This window comes from Elephantulus edwardii, unplaced genomic scaffold (assembly GCF_000299155.1).
Source record: "Elephantulus edwardii isolate Elephantulus edwardi_28Jun2011 unplaced genomic scaffold, EleEdw1.0 scaffold00195, whole genome shotgun sequence".
NCBI classification, from domain to species: Eukaryota; Metazoa; Chordata; class Mammalia; order Macroscelidea; family Macroscelididae; genus Elephantulus; species Elephantulus edwardii.
The window spans coordinates 4463597-4479816 of NW_006399945.1; the positions used below are offsets into that span (position 1 = coordinate 4463597).

Below are 16220 nucleotides of genomic sequence, written 5' to 3' on the forward strand. Positions count from 1 at the left end.
ATTACAATAAAATGTGCAAAGAGCTGGAGTTGAAAAATCCAAAGGGAGAACTTGCTCAGCATTTCTTAAACTGAAGAAGGAACTCAAGAACAAACTAAACCTTGAGTTGTCATACTTATGGCCCAGGAGGAATCAAAAAAAGATGGAAAGGGTACACAGAATCACTATACCAAAAAGAATTAGCTGACACAGAAGGATTTAATGAAATAGCATATGATTAAGAGGCCAAGGAATTGGCAAACAACAAGGCTCCAGGATTTGATGACACACTGATTGACATATTTCAACAAACAGATGCTGCCCTGGATGTGCTCACCAGGTTGTGCCAAGAAATCTGGTAGTAGTGCCAACCACCTGTCCAACTGACTGGAAGAGATCCACTTTATTCCCATTACAAAAAAATGTGATCAGACAGAATGTGGATACTATAAGAAAATATCATTAATTTTACATGCAAGCAAGAGCCTGCTGAAGATTATAAAACAGTGACTCAAACAGTACATCAACAGAGAACTGTCAGAAGTACAAGCTGGGTTTAGAAGAAGCCTTGACACCAGTGACCATACAGAAATTATGAGAGGAATGTCTGTCTGTTTCATTGACTATGCAAAGGCATTTGACTGTGTAGATCACAACATACTGCATAACCTGGAGAATAATGGGAATCTGAGAACACTTATTTGTGCTCATGTGAAACCTATGGTTGGACCAGGAGGCAGTCATCAAAACAGAGCAAGGAAATGCTTCACAGTTCAAAATCAGGAAAGGTGTATGCCATCCAGTATGCTATACTTTATATATATATGAAAGAGATCATTCAGGAGGCTGGACTCTATGAGGAGGAATGTGGTGTTAGGACTGGAAGAAGACTTATCAACAAACTACATTATGCAAATGACACAACCTTGCTTGCCAAAACTGAGGAGGATCTGAGGCATTTGCTGCAGAATGTCAAGCACTGTAGCTTTCAATATGGACTGAAGCTCAAGATAAATGAAAAAAAGATTCTCAACCACTGCACTAATTGGCAGGATCATGATAGACAGTGAAGATATTGAGATTGTTAACAGCTTCAGGTTGCTTGACTCACTGAACAGATAATCAAAAGTCTAATTGCATTGGGAAAATCTGTTGTCAGGGACCTCTCCAGAGTACTGAAGAGCAATGATGGCAGTCTAGAGACTAAGGTGCACCTGATCCAAGTCATGGTCTTTGCAATTACTTGCTGTGCATCAGAGAGCTGGACAGTGACTAATAATGACAGAAGCAGAATTCATACCTTTGAACATACTACGGACTACTAAGAGAGCAAATTGGTCTGTCCTGGAGAGCATGAATCCAAGCTGCTCCTTGGAGGCAAGGATTTTGAAACTCCATCTCAGATACTTTGGGCATGTTGACAGGAGGGACCAGTCTTTAGAAAAGGACATCATGCTTGTAAGGATGGAGGGACAGCTTAAGAGAGGAAAACCTTGGAGGAGATGGATTTATTCAATAACTGGTGTGATGGGAATAGGTGTATTGGAGACAATGAAATTGGCTCAAGATAGGGCAGAATTCAGAGCTATTGCATACATAGGGTCACTATGAGTTGCAAGAGAGTTGGGGGCACATAACAACTACAGCATACTTTGCTTATGCAAATCGGTGCATACAGTGTTTACTGGTTACTCCATCTTTGCTACCTTGTCTACCAAAGTAAGTCTTTCTGACCTGGCCAGCCCCTACTTGCAGACACAGACACTCAGATATGGCCTGGAAATCCCAGATGCCAAGAGCACTAGGGCATGTTTCTCCAGAACTAAGGAAAAAGGTCACCTTACTTTGACTAAAAGCAGGTCCTTTTCTCCACACTGGCTGACTCATGTTTTTCACAGACATTTGGATCTGTGATTTTGTTCTCTTTTGCTTTAGCCATCAAATTCATGGCCATGCCCAGCAACTAAACAGCATTTATGCATTTATTATGTAGAATTTATTTCTGGTTTTATTATTTTCTTTCCCCTGTTTTATTTTACATTGCTGTCTCTCAATTATTTATTTAATCATTTTCTATGAGATGTAGATATATTTTGTTAAATCTCTTAAAAGTCTTTTAGGGAAGTGGAAAGTGTAAATACATAAATATTTAAAATTTTTATTTTAACAGTTTATTCATCTTTTTAAGAGGCAGTAAATTTACATGATACAAAATTTAAAAGCCCCAAAAGGCATATACTCATATGTAAAAATACTTTCACCTATTCCTATTTTGCAGCTATCTTCTTCAGATAAAATGAGTGCTACCCGTTTTCTTTGGAACATTTTATGCATACAAATGTAACTTATTAATTTGTGTGGGTTGCTTATTTTTTTGTCTTTTTAACAAATAGCAACGTGCTATTTTCACTGGTCTTCATTTGTTTTAATTGTGTCTAGAATTTCATTTGGTAAATGTAGCATCATTTTAAGAGAACTAGCTATTGAAATGACTAATAACTCCTGGTAATCTTGGTAAAATCTTGATAGAAAAAAGAAAAAGATTTTCTTCTTATAAATTCTCACTTAGGGAATCATGGATCGGCTACTTTCTTAAATACCAGTCTATAAGAAATATTTTTTAAAAATCTTGCCTAATCCAATGCAAAGCCTGGAAGCAGGAGCGGCATCCACTTCTGAAATGGCTTGCCTCCGGAAACTCTATGTACAAACAGTGCTCAGGTCTTTCGTTCATAGGGTCGCTATGAGTCGTCTACGAATCGATGGCACCAAACAACAACAACAACAACAACAATCCAATGCAACAACACTTTTTTTATTTTCTACTAGTTTACAAAATTCGAATACACTGTTTTCTAAAACAAATTCTTTCAATTCAAATTGAAAGAATTAATACTTAAAAGGAGCAATTTTCCTTCCAACTTCTGTTCCCAGCTTACACTTGAAAACATCTTTTTGGACCATCAGTCTCTAAGTCATCTTGTTGGATGTTTTTCTGTTGTTTGTTTTAATAAAAAGGTACTAAAAACGGGAATCTTTAGGAAACTACTCACCTAAGTAAGCGAGCTTGAGTGTTACTCTAAGTCATGTGTCTTTATTAAATTTCTCCTGAGTTTTGCAGGAAGCATGGAGGACAGTGTACTCTTCTCATTCTCTATATTTTGAGAATTTAATGGATTTCCACAAGCTTCTTCTAAGATGACTTCATTTTTAGTAGATTAAAAGGAAGTATACAAACCATTTTCAATTTCCTACCCTCTGGACTCATGTTCCTTCTTCCTCCATCAGTCCAGTCCCTCCAGCTCACAGTGGCCTCCGACTCTGGGATCATCTTAGCCGCCATAGAGCTCAGTTGTTGAAATACTCACTCTCTGCGGAGTCAAATATCTAAACAGTCATTCCTTTACCCTGAATCACCTACAGGTAATTCAAGTTTTTAAATTTTTCTAACAGAGAGAAAAGATCCTCTTCTGTCTCTGTCCTAAAAAGTCCTGATCTGAACTTCTAAATGACTTGTTTTGTCTTTGCAGTACAAATTTTGTCCCTGACTTAGGAAATTTTCTGACTTTTGGTCCAAGAAATTGTAATAATTTGTTTCCCCATTAATTTAATGTATCTGTTTGGCTATTTTGTGGGCTGATCCCATGCTTTAGGAACTTCTCTACTTTTTGCCCAAAACAATGTTTCTTATCTCATTTGCTAGTTCTCTATGATCCTAAAGCCAGCTGCCATCTTTACCTGGACATCCCTGGAGGGTGCTGTCACTTGCCTTAAACTCAGTTAACCTTATTTTTCCTTTCTCTCCCATTTCATATTGACTCACCTGCTAAAGCCTCTATTTCTTATATACGGAGTGAGTTCCTTCTCAATGTATCCTTAGTGCAGGAAAGAACAGGCTTAGTTACAAAAAAAGCTTCTGGTTTACAAAAAGTCAGAAGACTTGGGTTGTAAGTACAGCCTTAGTTAAATCAATTAGCCTTTCTGTATTTCAGTTCTGATTATTCTATATTGTGAGAAAGTTAGAAGTCATCTCTATCGCGCATTTGCTCATTTATCTAAGATATATATTTTTTCAGTGTATGTGTTCTTATAAAAGGAGTACAGTGGTTATGCATTGAGCTTCCAACCAAAAAGTCAGTATTTAAACCCACCAGATGTTCTGTAGGAGAAAATTGAGGGAATATGTTTCTGTAAAAAAATTACACCTTTGGAAACATCATGGATATTTGTGCTCTGCTCTGGAGAATCACTATGAGTCAAAATTGACTAGGCAGCAATGGACTTGATTTGGGGGGGTGGGTTTTGGGGGCTTTTTTGTTTAGTTCTAACAAAATTAAATTGTATTTATGACATTCACTTTAAAATATTTCATTTTAGTTATTACAAAGTGCGTTTTCTTTGACTAAGATTTGAAGTGTTTCTGTGAACAGCAGATTGGAGTTTTGCCTTATTCTGTGCCATCCTCACAATTTCAGTCCATTGTTGAAGTCTCTGTGTCAATCTCAACTGTTTTCTCTTTGGCTGACTCATTTTCCAAGCTTGCTGCCTTTTCCCAGGACTGACACCTCCTGATAATATACCCAAAGCATGTGAGATGAGATGATGTTTCACCATCCTTAACTTCAAGGAGTACTTTGGTTGTATGCTCTCCTTGTTTTAAATAAGTATTTAATTTACACAAATGTTGCAAACATAGTACAGAATGATTCTTTGTAACCTGTATCCACTTTCACATATTGTTAACATTGTACTTTACTGTGATTGATGTATCACAACTAATAAGACTAATAAAGCAATACTGATACATTATTAGTAAAAACAGTCTACTCTTCTGATTTCCCTTGTTTTGCCTAATATTCTTCTGGTGCAGAGTAATTGTTTAAAATTACTTTCCTAGTCATTGACTTTGCTTTTCATCACATGGCTGTGTTGACCTATGTAAATAATATGAATGATGTAAATAGAACCCTTTGGGTGAGAACATGTAAATAAAATATGCAGATGACTAACAAGTCAATTACTGCCCCACCAGGATTAGGTTGAATAGGCCTGGATGTAGAAAGTGGAACTCTTGCTACCACTAAGAAAGAAGCAGAGAGCACAGTATGTGTCCATTTTGCTCCAGAGATCCCTGCTTTAGACAGACTAGGGTGGAGAGCAGGGCAGCAGCAGAAACAGAAACAGAAGCAAAGATAGGGAAAAAACTAGTCACTTATGTGAAACCCTGCTAAACTGGAACTTCTATCCCATGGAGCCAGAGTCAAGGGCCTTTGCCCAAGCTCAATGGAGGGCTGGGATGAGCTTGGGGGATTGCAGTATTAAAATAGCTATGTAACACTGACTTAGAGCTGAGACACAACTAAGAAGCTGTCCTTCCTTAATAAACTCCATAATTGTGAGTATAATCTGTGAGCTCTGAGTGGACACTACAGTGGATTAACAGAGTAGTAGGGCATGAGAGCCCAGGGAGGGGCAATTAGTATAAAAATTGATAGAGGGAGGTATAGAGAGCATGTCAGGGACATGCAGTCAGAGACCTCTCTAAATTAGAGGAGCAAACATGTCAGTTTGAAGATTAAGGAACACTGATTCAGGCCATGATGTTTTCAATCACTTGTTTTGCATCTAAAAGCTGAACAATGGATAAAGATGACAGAAGAACTGATGACTTTGAATTATTGTATTGGAGAAGATTACTGAATTTGCCAGTAAAAAAAAAAAAATTTAAAAAAGCCACACAAAACACCAAAAACTAAACAGATATGTCTTAGAGAGAGTGGAGCCAGAGCGATCCTAAGAGGCAAAGATTGGTCTCACATACTTTGGGCATATTATTTAGACAGAAGAGGCTATTCTTTAGAAAAAGACATCATGCTTGTAAAGGTGGAGGGTCAACAAAAGAAGGGATGACCTTTAATGAGATGGACTGACTCAGAGACCATGATAATAAGTTCAAGTGTGTCATGATAATGATTGTACAAGATAGGACAGGGTTCAGATCTCTTGCTCATGGGATCACTGTGAGCTGTACTCAATTGACAGCACCTAACAGCAGCAGTAACAGCAACACCACCACTATACCAACAGTAACAAAAAATTCTGTGGGTGGAGACTATATGCCTGGTGGAGTTTGTTGTTGTTGTTATGTGCCGTCGAGTCGCTTGCGACTCATAGCGACCCTATGTACAACAGCCCTAAACTCCGCTCTGTCCTGTGCCAATCGCACTGTCTCTGACACTCCCATCCCAATTACCCCAGTCACTGAATCAATCCACCTCATAGAAGGTCTTCCCCTCCTGCGCCGTCCCTCCACCCTCCCAAGCATGATATCCCTCTCTAAGGACTGGTCTCTCCTCACAACATGTCCAAAGTATGTTCGACAGAGCCTCAGAATCCTTGCCTCCAAGGAGCCACCCGGTTTAACCCTTTCCAGGACAAAAACCCCGCGACATTCGTTCGGCAGGCCGCTCCGGGAGGGGGTACAGGCGTCCAACTAGCTGAAGCTGGGCAGCTTGGAGGCCAGTCTCAGACAGTACTGGTGGAGTTAGTGGAGGTCAAATATCTCAATACAAGCTATCCCCTTTTTACAGTCTTTTTTTTTTTTTTTTAAATTGTTGGTCCCATCCAAGATACCATGCTGCAATTAACCATTATATATCCTTATTTTCTTCTATACTTTAACAGTTTTTATGAGCATTACTGGTTTTGATCATTTTGATGATTTGAGTAATATTGGTCAGGTGGAATGACTTTAATGACTTTAATTTTCTTCCTCTGGTTTATTTTTCATTATTTTTAATATATAATTTTAACTAAAATGATATATTAATGTGGTCAAAGATTTAATTTACTTGTATCTATAATTAATACCTATGGAAACGGCAGTTATAATGTAAAAAGATACACCGTCTTGGATAAATCAGCTGCAAAAGACTTCTTTAAAGTGTTAAAAAGGGAAGGTGTCACTTTGGGGATGAATGTGCACCTACTCTTATTCAGGGTATTTTCAGTTACCTCATATAAATAAACTGAACAATGAATAACAAAGACTAGAGAATAGATGCATTTAAATGATGACGCTGACAAAGCATATTGACTATACTTTGGATTGCCAGATGAATGAATAACTCCATTTTGGAAAAAGTGAAATCAGAATGTCTCTTAGAAATGAGGATGGGAAGACTAGATCTCACCTACTTCCAAAATGTTATTAGGAGGTACCAATTCTTGGAAAGACATCATGCTTAGTAAAACAGAGTAGTGAAGAAGAAGACCACTCTCAAAGAGACGGACTGATGCAGTGACCACAACAATGAGCTGAAACAGAAACAGCTGTGAAGATGGCATAGGTGCAGTATTGTTTCGCTCTGTTACACACAGAGTTGCTGGAAGTCATAACAAACTCAATAGTGCCAAAGAACAATAACCGGCATTCTTTGGAAAAAAGATCATAAAAGTAAAGTTTTCTTCATGTAGTGGCAGCACATGTCAGCAACATAACTTACTACTGTTGATGTTAGCCTTGCACACTAACATCATGCTAAGTTAATTTGCATGCTAAGTTAGTGTTGTATGGTTTTTATCCACTGTGAGCTTACCCTTCTTCCTACTCTCTTCCTGTTGTACTCTATGGATTTTCAAATTTTGAGGTTAACTTTATTTTTTTTCTTGCTACACAATTCATATTAATGTGATGGATTATATTGATTGTTCTTCTTGCGTTGAACAATCTTCTTGCATTGCATACCTGTTATGAATCCCACTAAGTCAGGATGAATCATTTTTTTAAATGTCCTGTTGGAGTCAATTAACTAGAATTTTGTTAAGGATGTTTGCATCTATATTCATGAGAGATATTGGTTTGCAGTTCTCTCTTTTTGGTGATGTCTTAGCATGGCTTTGGCATTAGGGTTTTGCTTGCTTCACAGAATATCTCTGGGAGTGTTCCTTTTTTTTTATAAATTTTGAACTAAGTTAAGTGTAATTGGTGATTGTCTGTGAATGTTTGGTAGAATTCAGCCATGAAGCCATTTAGTATAGGATATTTTTCTTGAGGGAGTCTGTTTATGACCTGTTCAACTTCTTCTTTTGTGATGGTCTGTTCAAGTGTTCTACATCTGTCCATTCCAGTGTGGATAGGGCATAGGTTTCAAGGCATTTGTCCATTTTTTCCTATGTTTTCAAAGTTATCAGCCTATAGCTTTTTGTAATATTCCTGCATTATAGATTTATTTTATTCTGTTGTGATGTCACCTCTGCCATTTTTTAATTGAGTTATTTGTATCTTCTCTTTTTTCTTTCCTTTTATTAAGGAAAAACAAATACCCCAATTTGGGTATTTTCAGTCATCTCATACGAATAAACTGAACAATGAATAAGAAAGACTGAAAAATAGATGCATTTGAAAAGTGGTGTTGACAAAGAATATTGACTATACCTTGGATTCCCAGATGAAAGAATAAATCCATTTTGGAAGAAGTAAAATCAGGATGTCTTAAAAATGACGATGGATAGACTAGATCTCACATACTTTTGGAATGTTATCACATACTTTCAGAGTGGTTTTTTCCCCCTTTCTTTTGCCAATTATTAGTTGATTCTACTGACCTTTTTGAAAAACCAGGTCATGGTCTTATTGATGGTTTCAATGGGTTTTTTTGTTTCTATCTCTTTGATTTCAGCTCTTGTCCTTAAAATTTCCTCTATTCTAGACATTGTAGACTTAGATTGTTGTTCTTTTTCTATTTGATGGAAGGGGTATATCATTAATTTTACTCCTTTCTTTTTTATGTGTTTGCCCATTGCTATGTCCCTGAGGATTGCCTTAGCTCCATTTCAGATGTTTTGATATATTTTCATTTGTTTTGAGCAGCTTTTTATTTCAGTTCTTATTTCTTGTATAACCTAATTATGTTCTAGCAGAGTGTTATTTAGCTTCCATATGGATGGTTTTATATGCTTTATCCTCTTGATGTAAATTTGTAGTTTTATGGCATTGTGGTCTGAGAAGATACTTTGTATTATTTCAGTGTTTTTGAATTTGCTGATGCTGACTTTGGTCCTAATATGTAATTAATTCTGAAGAATGTACCATGTGCACTTGAGAAGAAAGTAAATTGACTTTAGTTGGGTGCAGTACCCTGAATACATTCACAAGTTCTAGTAAGCTGATTGTATAGTTTAAATAATCTGCATCTTGGTTAAGTTTCTTTTGATTTGACCTATCCTTTGCTTGTATGTTAAAGTCTCTACCACTATTGTGTTAAAATCTCCTACCACTATTGGGGTGCTATTTATTTCTTTCTTCAATTTATTAACTGTTATTTTATGTATTTTGCAGGTCTATCATTTGTTACATAGATGTTGATTGAGGTTATTTCTTCTTGATCTGTTGTGCCTTTTATAATTATATGGTGCCTTCTGTATTTTTTAGGCTGGTTTTCATCCTTAAGTTTATCTTATCAGAGGTTAATATTGCAACTCCTGATTTTTTGTGGATGCCATGTGCTTGTGTTTTTTATTTTTTTTTTTCCAGCCTTGGATTTTAGTGTATCTTTTATCTTGTTTCTTAGATGTGTATCTTGTAGGCAACATATTGATGTGTTAGGTTTCTTTTATTCATTATGCCATTCTTTTTCTCTTAACTGGTGCAATTAGTTCATTCACATTAAGTGTGATTATTGACAGGCCACGTTTTATCATTGCTTTTTGCTATACTTCTTTTTCTGTTGCTCATAGTTACTTTGATCAATCTACTTTCCTTTGGTGTATCTGAGTGAAGGACTTCTCTTAAAGTTACTTGTAGAATTGGTCTCATTTTCACAACTTAAGTTCTTGCCTTTCTGAGGATGATTTAATATATTGTCATATTTGATGGACAGCTTTGCTGGGTACAGGGTTCTCAGCTGGCAGTTGTTTCCTTTCAACTTTCTGTATATGCCATCCCATTGTCTTCTTGCTTTCATTGTTTCTGCTGAGAAATTAGAATTTAATTGTTTCTCCTTTGTAGGGGACTCTATTTTTCTCATACTGCTTTCAAAATTTTATTTATTTTTATTTTGAAGAATTTGACTATGCTATGTCTTGAGTGTGTGTGTGTAGTCTTGAGCTTCTTCCATAATTTGAGCTTTCTTCTGTAACTTTACAAATAAATCCACATAGTGTATTTCTTCTGGCTCTCTACTGCTGAGGTATCCACTTTATTTCTGGTTTCCATTGTTTCTTTCATCATTTGCACCTTCTGTAGTTCTTTAAATGATTCTCTATTAATCTCCATAACTCAGGGGTATTCATCAGGTCTGCAATATGCTCTGCTTTTTTTGGGTAAATTTTTTTTGGTAAATCAATTTGTTTTTTCACAGTGCTTGGATCTACCAACTGCTTTCTTAACATTATATGACATTTTTCTTGGTAAGCAGTAGTCCATTTCTATTTTGTCTTTGTAAGTTGCTGATGGTTCTTATCTTTATGATGAGACTGATTTTTTTTTCCAGGTTAAAATGCTTAATCTGTGAGGTAGGCCACTTACTCTACTGGTAGTCCTTTCCAGGAAAGTTTGCCTTTCCTAAAGTCCTTCAGTTTTCCCCTGGTCTTCAATGCAACCCTGCAGGAATCTTGTCTTATTGCAGTTCCCTCTCTTTTCAAACTCTGTTGTCCTCCTTTGTCTGCACAGTGGCAAGACCAGGTGTACCTTCCATCCAAGAAACGTTGAAGGTAACTCTTTCTCTAGCACCTTAGCGTGTCAGCTGTAAAAGTGAGTCTCTCCACTGCTTGTAGCTCCTTGCCACTCTGTTGTCCTCTTTGGTCCCTGAGATGGCCCAGTAGTCGGAAGGATCCCCAAATGGAGTAACCTTGCTCCAGGGGAGTTTTAGGCCCTTTTCTCTCACCTGCATCTGAAAATGCTGGCTGTAGGAAAGAATATCAGACCTGATGTCTTCTCTATTGAAGTTTATTGTCCTCCTTTTTCTATGGAGTGTTAAGAGACCAGTGGCACCAACTTTTTGTCTGGAACAACTTGAAGACAGCTCTCTCTTATCTCAGTGTACCATCTGAAAAAAGTAAGTCTCTCTCTTGCTTGTAGCTCTAGTCCCAAGTTCCATTGTCCTTTTTGGTCTTTAGGATGGTCTCATGGTGCCAGGGATCTTTAAGTGGGGGTGCTTTTCTCAAGGGAAGTTTCAGGCCTTTCTATCTGCTGTACCCAAAAGTACTGGTCTGGGAAAGAGTGTCTCACCTGATGGCATCTTCTTCTGGAGTGTTTGTTGTTTGTTTTGGGGGAGGTAGTTCATATCTTTTGTGTATTTTTTTTTAACTGGGATTCTTGTCTTTTTGTTGTTGTTGTTTTAGGTCTGTCAAGTTGAGTACAACTCATAGCAACACTATGAATAAAAGGTCTGAATCCTGTTCTATCCTGTACCATCCTCATGCTTCCTGACACACAAGAGCCCATTACAGCAGTCACCATGTCAATCCACCTGGTTGAGGATCTTCCTCTCCTTTGATGACCCTTAACACTTCCTAGTATCATGTTCAAGGAATAGCCTCTCCTAGCAACATACCAAAATATGTGAGGTGAAGCCTTATCATTCTTGCCTCCAAAGAGCATTCCAACTGAACTCTCACCAAGACATATCTGTTTGTTTCCCTGGCTGTTCAAGGGATTTTCAGTGTTCTTCTCCAACACCACAGCTAAAAGACATCAAATTTTCTTCTGTCATCCTTATTAATTGTCCAGCTCTCAGGTGCAAGTGATTGGAAAGACCATGGCCTGAATCAGACACCTTAGTCTTCAAACTGAGATCATACTCCTCAATAACTTGGAAAGGTCCCTAACTACAGATTTTCCCAGTGTAATATGTTCCCTTATTTCCTGACTGCTGGTACCAAGGGTATTAATTATAAATCTAAGCAATATGAAGGTGTTGACAGTTTCAATCTCCTCTCCGTCCATCATGATTTTGTTCCAATAGTAAGAATCTTTGTTTTCTTGATATTGAGTTACAATCCATTTCAAAGGTTGCATTTTTTTGATCTTCTGCAACAAGTGCTTCAAGTTCTCCTCACTTTGAGCAAGGAAGGTTGTGTCATTGGCATAACGCAGGTTATTAATTTGTCTCACTCCAATCCTGATGCCACACTCCTCTTCATAGAATCCAGCTCCTCAAATAATTTGCTCACAATAAAGATTAAATAGGTATGTAGAGAATACAACCCTGACACACTGCCTGCTTAATTTTAAAACATGCAGTATTCCCCTGCTCTGGTCCAGGTATAGATTCCACATAAGCACAATTAAGCGCTCTGGGATTCCCATTCTTCTCAATGTCAGCCACAGCTTGTTATGATCACACAGCCAAATGCCTTTTTGTAGTCAATAAAGTACAAATAGACATTCTTTTAGTATTCTTTACTTTTATCCAGGATCCATCTGACATTAACAATGATATCCCTTGTGCCATGGCCTCTTCTAAAACTTGGTTGGACTTCTGGCAGTTCCCCATCTATGTACTGTTCTAACCATTTTTGAATGATCTTCAGCAGTATTTTGCTTGCTTGTGATATTAATTATATAACTTCATAGTTTGCACATTAAGTTGGATCTCCTTTTTGAGAATGTGAACAAATATGTATCTATCCCAATCAATTGGCCATACAGGTGCCCTCAGAATGTCCTGTTATATATAAACTGGTGAGCACATCCTAGGCGGCATCTGTTAATTTAAACGTGTCACTTGGTATCCCAAAGATTCCTGGGGACTTATTTTTTTTTCTAAAGCCTTCAATGCAGCTTCCACTTCTTCCACTTCCTCCTTCATTACCATTGGCTTCTGTTCATATGGTACATTTTGGAAGTGTTCAGTGTCAATCAGTTCTTTCTGGTACAATAATTCTTTGTATTTTCTCCATCTTTTTTAAATTATTTTTTTATTTAGTTTGTTTATTTTTCATTTCAATGAACATCTACAGAGATTTTGGAATTCCATTCATTCATTGTTGCACCCTTCTCCCCGCACAAACCCCACCCCCCCCCCCCCCCTTTGCTCCTCTCCTTGAAAAGCAAAAGAAAAACTCCCTCATTGGTACACAATCCCCCTGCACCTCCCCAAACCCCACCCCATACCCCCAAATAAATCCATCTTCTTTCGATGCTTTCTGGGCCATTCAATATATTGCCACAGCATCTTCCAATATTGGGACTTGAGGCTGGAATTTGATTTTCAGTTCTCTCAGCTTGAGAAATGCAGAGTAATTTTCCCCCCTTTTATACTCTAACTCCAGCTCTCTGCATATTCCATTATAATACTTTGCTTTGTCCTCCCAAGCTGCCTTTTGACATCTACTCAACTCTTACTTGGGCATGTTTTCTTTTTGTTTTGGCTTCTGGACATGCCAGTGCAATTTTTACAGTCTATTTTGACATCCATTTTGATTTTTTCTTTCTTCTCTGTTTTTATAATGACTATTTGCTTTCTTCATAAATGATTTTCTTGAAATATCCTGACAACTCATCTGGCCTTCTATCATTGGTGTTCAATGCCTCAAACCTACTCGTAAGATGATCTTGAAATTCAGGTGGAAAAGATTCAAGATCATTTATTGATTCTTGTGGAATTATTTTAATTTTCTTTTGCCTCAATTTGAAATTGGATATGAGAATTTGGTAATCTGACCCACAGTCAGCCCTTGACCTAGTTTTGACTGCTGATCTTGAGCTTTTCCAATGATTTTTTTCCCACAGATGTAGTCAGTCTGATTCCTATGCAGCCTATTAGGTGAATCCATGTGTAAAACATTGTTTATGCCTTTTAAAGAAGGTATTCTCAATGAATAAATACCTTCCAGAACCCAGCTGCTTCTCATCAGGAAGCTCCAAACTGGAGACTCTTGGCAGGACCCCACGAATTTTTTCTTTAGGGATTATAAATGTCTTCTTCATAAAGAACCAATTTATTGCTTTATAGTTCATTTTAGAAGTCAAACCCACAAATAAAAAAATGAAATATTATACAGCCTTGAATTGTCTTCATAAAGGTCAATGTGCTTGATTCCATCTTGTGGTCATTGTGTTGATTCTTATAATTGAGAAATGTCTTCACATTTATACATCCTTCACGTTACCTAACGTGATGTCTTTTCCCAGAGATTAGTTCCTTCTCATGCTGCTTGTAAAAAAATAATTAAATCCTTGGACAGTATTCGGTGATCCACTGGATAATTTTTGGTAGTAAATCAGTAATAGAGCACCCTGCATTTTGCTGTTGTTGTGTGTCATTGAACTGGAACTGACTCAAAGTTGACCTTTCAGCTGGTTTTCATAAGCAGTAAATAGCACAGGAGGAGATTGCTTATCCCTCTCCCTGGGAGCAGCTAATGGGTTAGAACTTGCTGGCATTGGGATTGCAGCACAGCTTCCTATCTGTAGGCTACCAGAGCTTCCTGCACTTTAGCAACACATAATTCATCTCAGTACAACAAATTGATGAGTGATATGCCACATCCCCGAGATAAACTCAAACTGTGATATTTTAACTTGCTCTTTTAACATGTAAATGTTAGGGGATAAATAAAACCAAAGAGAATGTACGCCTTTGAATTTTGGTGTTGGCAAAGAATGTTGAATATACCCTGGATTGCCAAAAGAACCAACCAATCTTCTTTAGAATAGATACATCCAAAGTGCTATTTAGAAGCAAATTTGGTGAGACTTTGTCTCACATAATTTGGACCTACTACTGCGAAAGGTCAGTCCCTAGAACAGGCCATCCTACTTAGCAAAACAAAGTCATCAGGGATGCCGAGGAAACATCTCAGTGAGATGGACTGATGGAATGACTACAAGACTGGATTTAAGTACAGCCAAGTTTTTGGGAATGACACAGGCTTGAGTTGGATTTCATGCGTAAGATTGATTGTATGAGTCAGAACTGATTCAAAGAGACCTAAATCCAGTAATCTTCTATTACTTTTATACTTCTGTGTTTCTTATTTATGTTTTTATTCTATTCAGGGCATTCTTTTAGGTGCTATATATGCCAAAAATCCTCTTCATAGTAAATTTTCTCTGTGTGTGTGTCTGTTGTCACCTTTATCATATGTTAATTTTCCACATAACATGAGTCTGAATTAAGACCTTTATATTTTATGCCATCATTCTATTTGTCTTATGCATCAGTCTATATTATTCCATGTCTATTAATATTTGAGAGAAGCAAGTAACCTATCTTTGGTTTTCTTTTTCACAATTGATTTACCTATATGTGGATTTTTATGTGCCCATGTAAATGCTTTAATAAGGTTACAAATCTAGTTGGGCTGTTGATTTAATATGACTGAACAAATAATCTTATAAGAATTTGTTTTTATATTATCAAGTCATCTTACCTTAAAGTAAGGCTGTCTGTTTATGAAACCAAATTATTTTTTTCCTTTGGCTTGTTATAGTAGTTGTTTAGAGATTGATGTACCAGTCATTCATTCATATATGTTTGGTTATATGGCATTGATTACAGTGTGCATGTTGTATCGTCACCCTTCTCACCGTCTTTCTGTGATTTTTGTTTCCGTTCATCTTCTTATCCTACCACTTCCTACCTTCTGACCTCTATACTCCTGGTTAAGTGATGCCTTGCGATCTAGTGTGGGTGACTGTTTTAAGGACTGAGAACCTCTCCGGTGTTATTGTTCATGTTGTAGATCTGCCTGTTGTTTGATTGCAGGTTGTGCCACAGGGTAACCACATTAATTCAAGCAAATTTTCAAGTGAACATTTCAGACACATAAGCATTCAAAATAGCAAATATGTAGGTCTTTGTATAATCTGCATAGTTTTCCTGCTTTATATTCTTTTGCCAAGGTGTAATCATTATTCTTCAATGCAATTCTGGTCCTTTCAAAGAGAAGGAACATGCCTTTCATTTCTTTTCTTTCCATTCTTCATAGGAAGTCTTAACTCCAATATCTGGTTGTTGGTGTTTGCCATGAGTTAGAATACTGACTCATAGCTGATGCTCCAGTGGGTTTTTAGAGGCTGTAAATCATATGAGAGATGTTTGCTTATCTTTATCCTGCAGGGCAGTTGGTGGATTTGAACCAAATTCCTTTGGATTGCCAGTGCAGCTGCTTACCCAAGATCAGAACTCCTAACATAGGTTAAGAATCCATAATCATCTACAACAATAAATGAATGGAAATCCAAAGCCTCTGTAAATTTTCACTGAAATTAATAGCAAATTTAATTTTTTTTT

At 37.2% G+C, this 16220-nt stretch overlaps 1 protein-coding gene across 1 annotated transcript in view; it reads left to right on the plus strand.

The window, feature by feature from the left end:
- Positions 1–16220, plus strand: part of LOC102845226 (zinc finger matrin-type protein 4-like) — a 501572-nt gene that overhangs the window by 14380 nt on the left and 470972 nt on the right. The window lies entirely within an intron of this gene.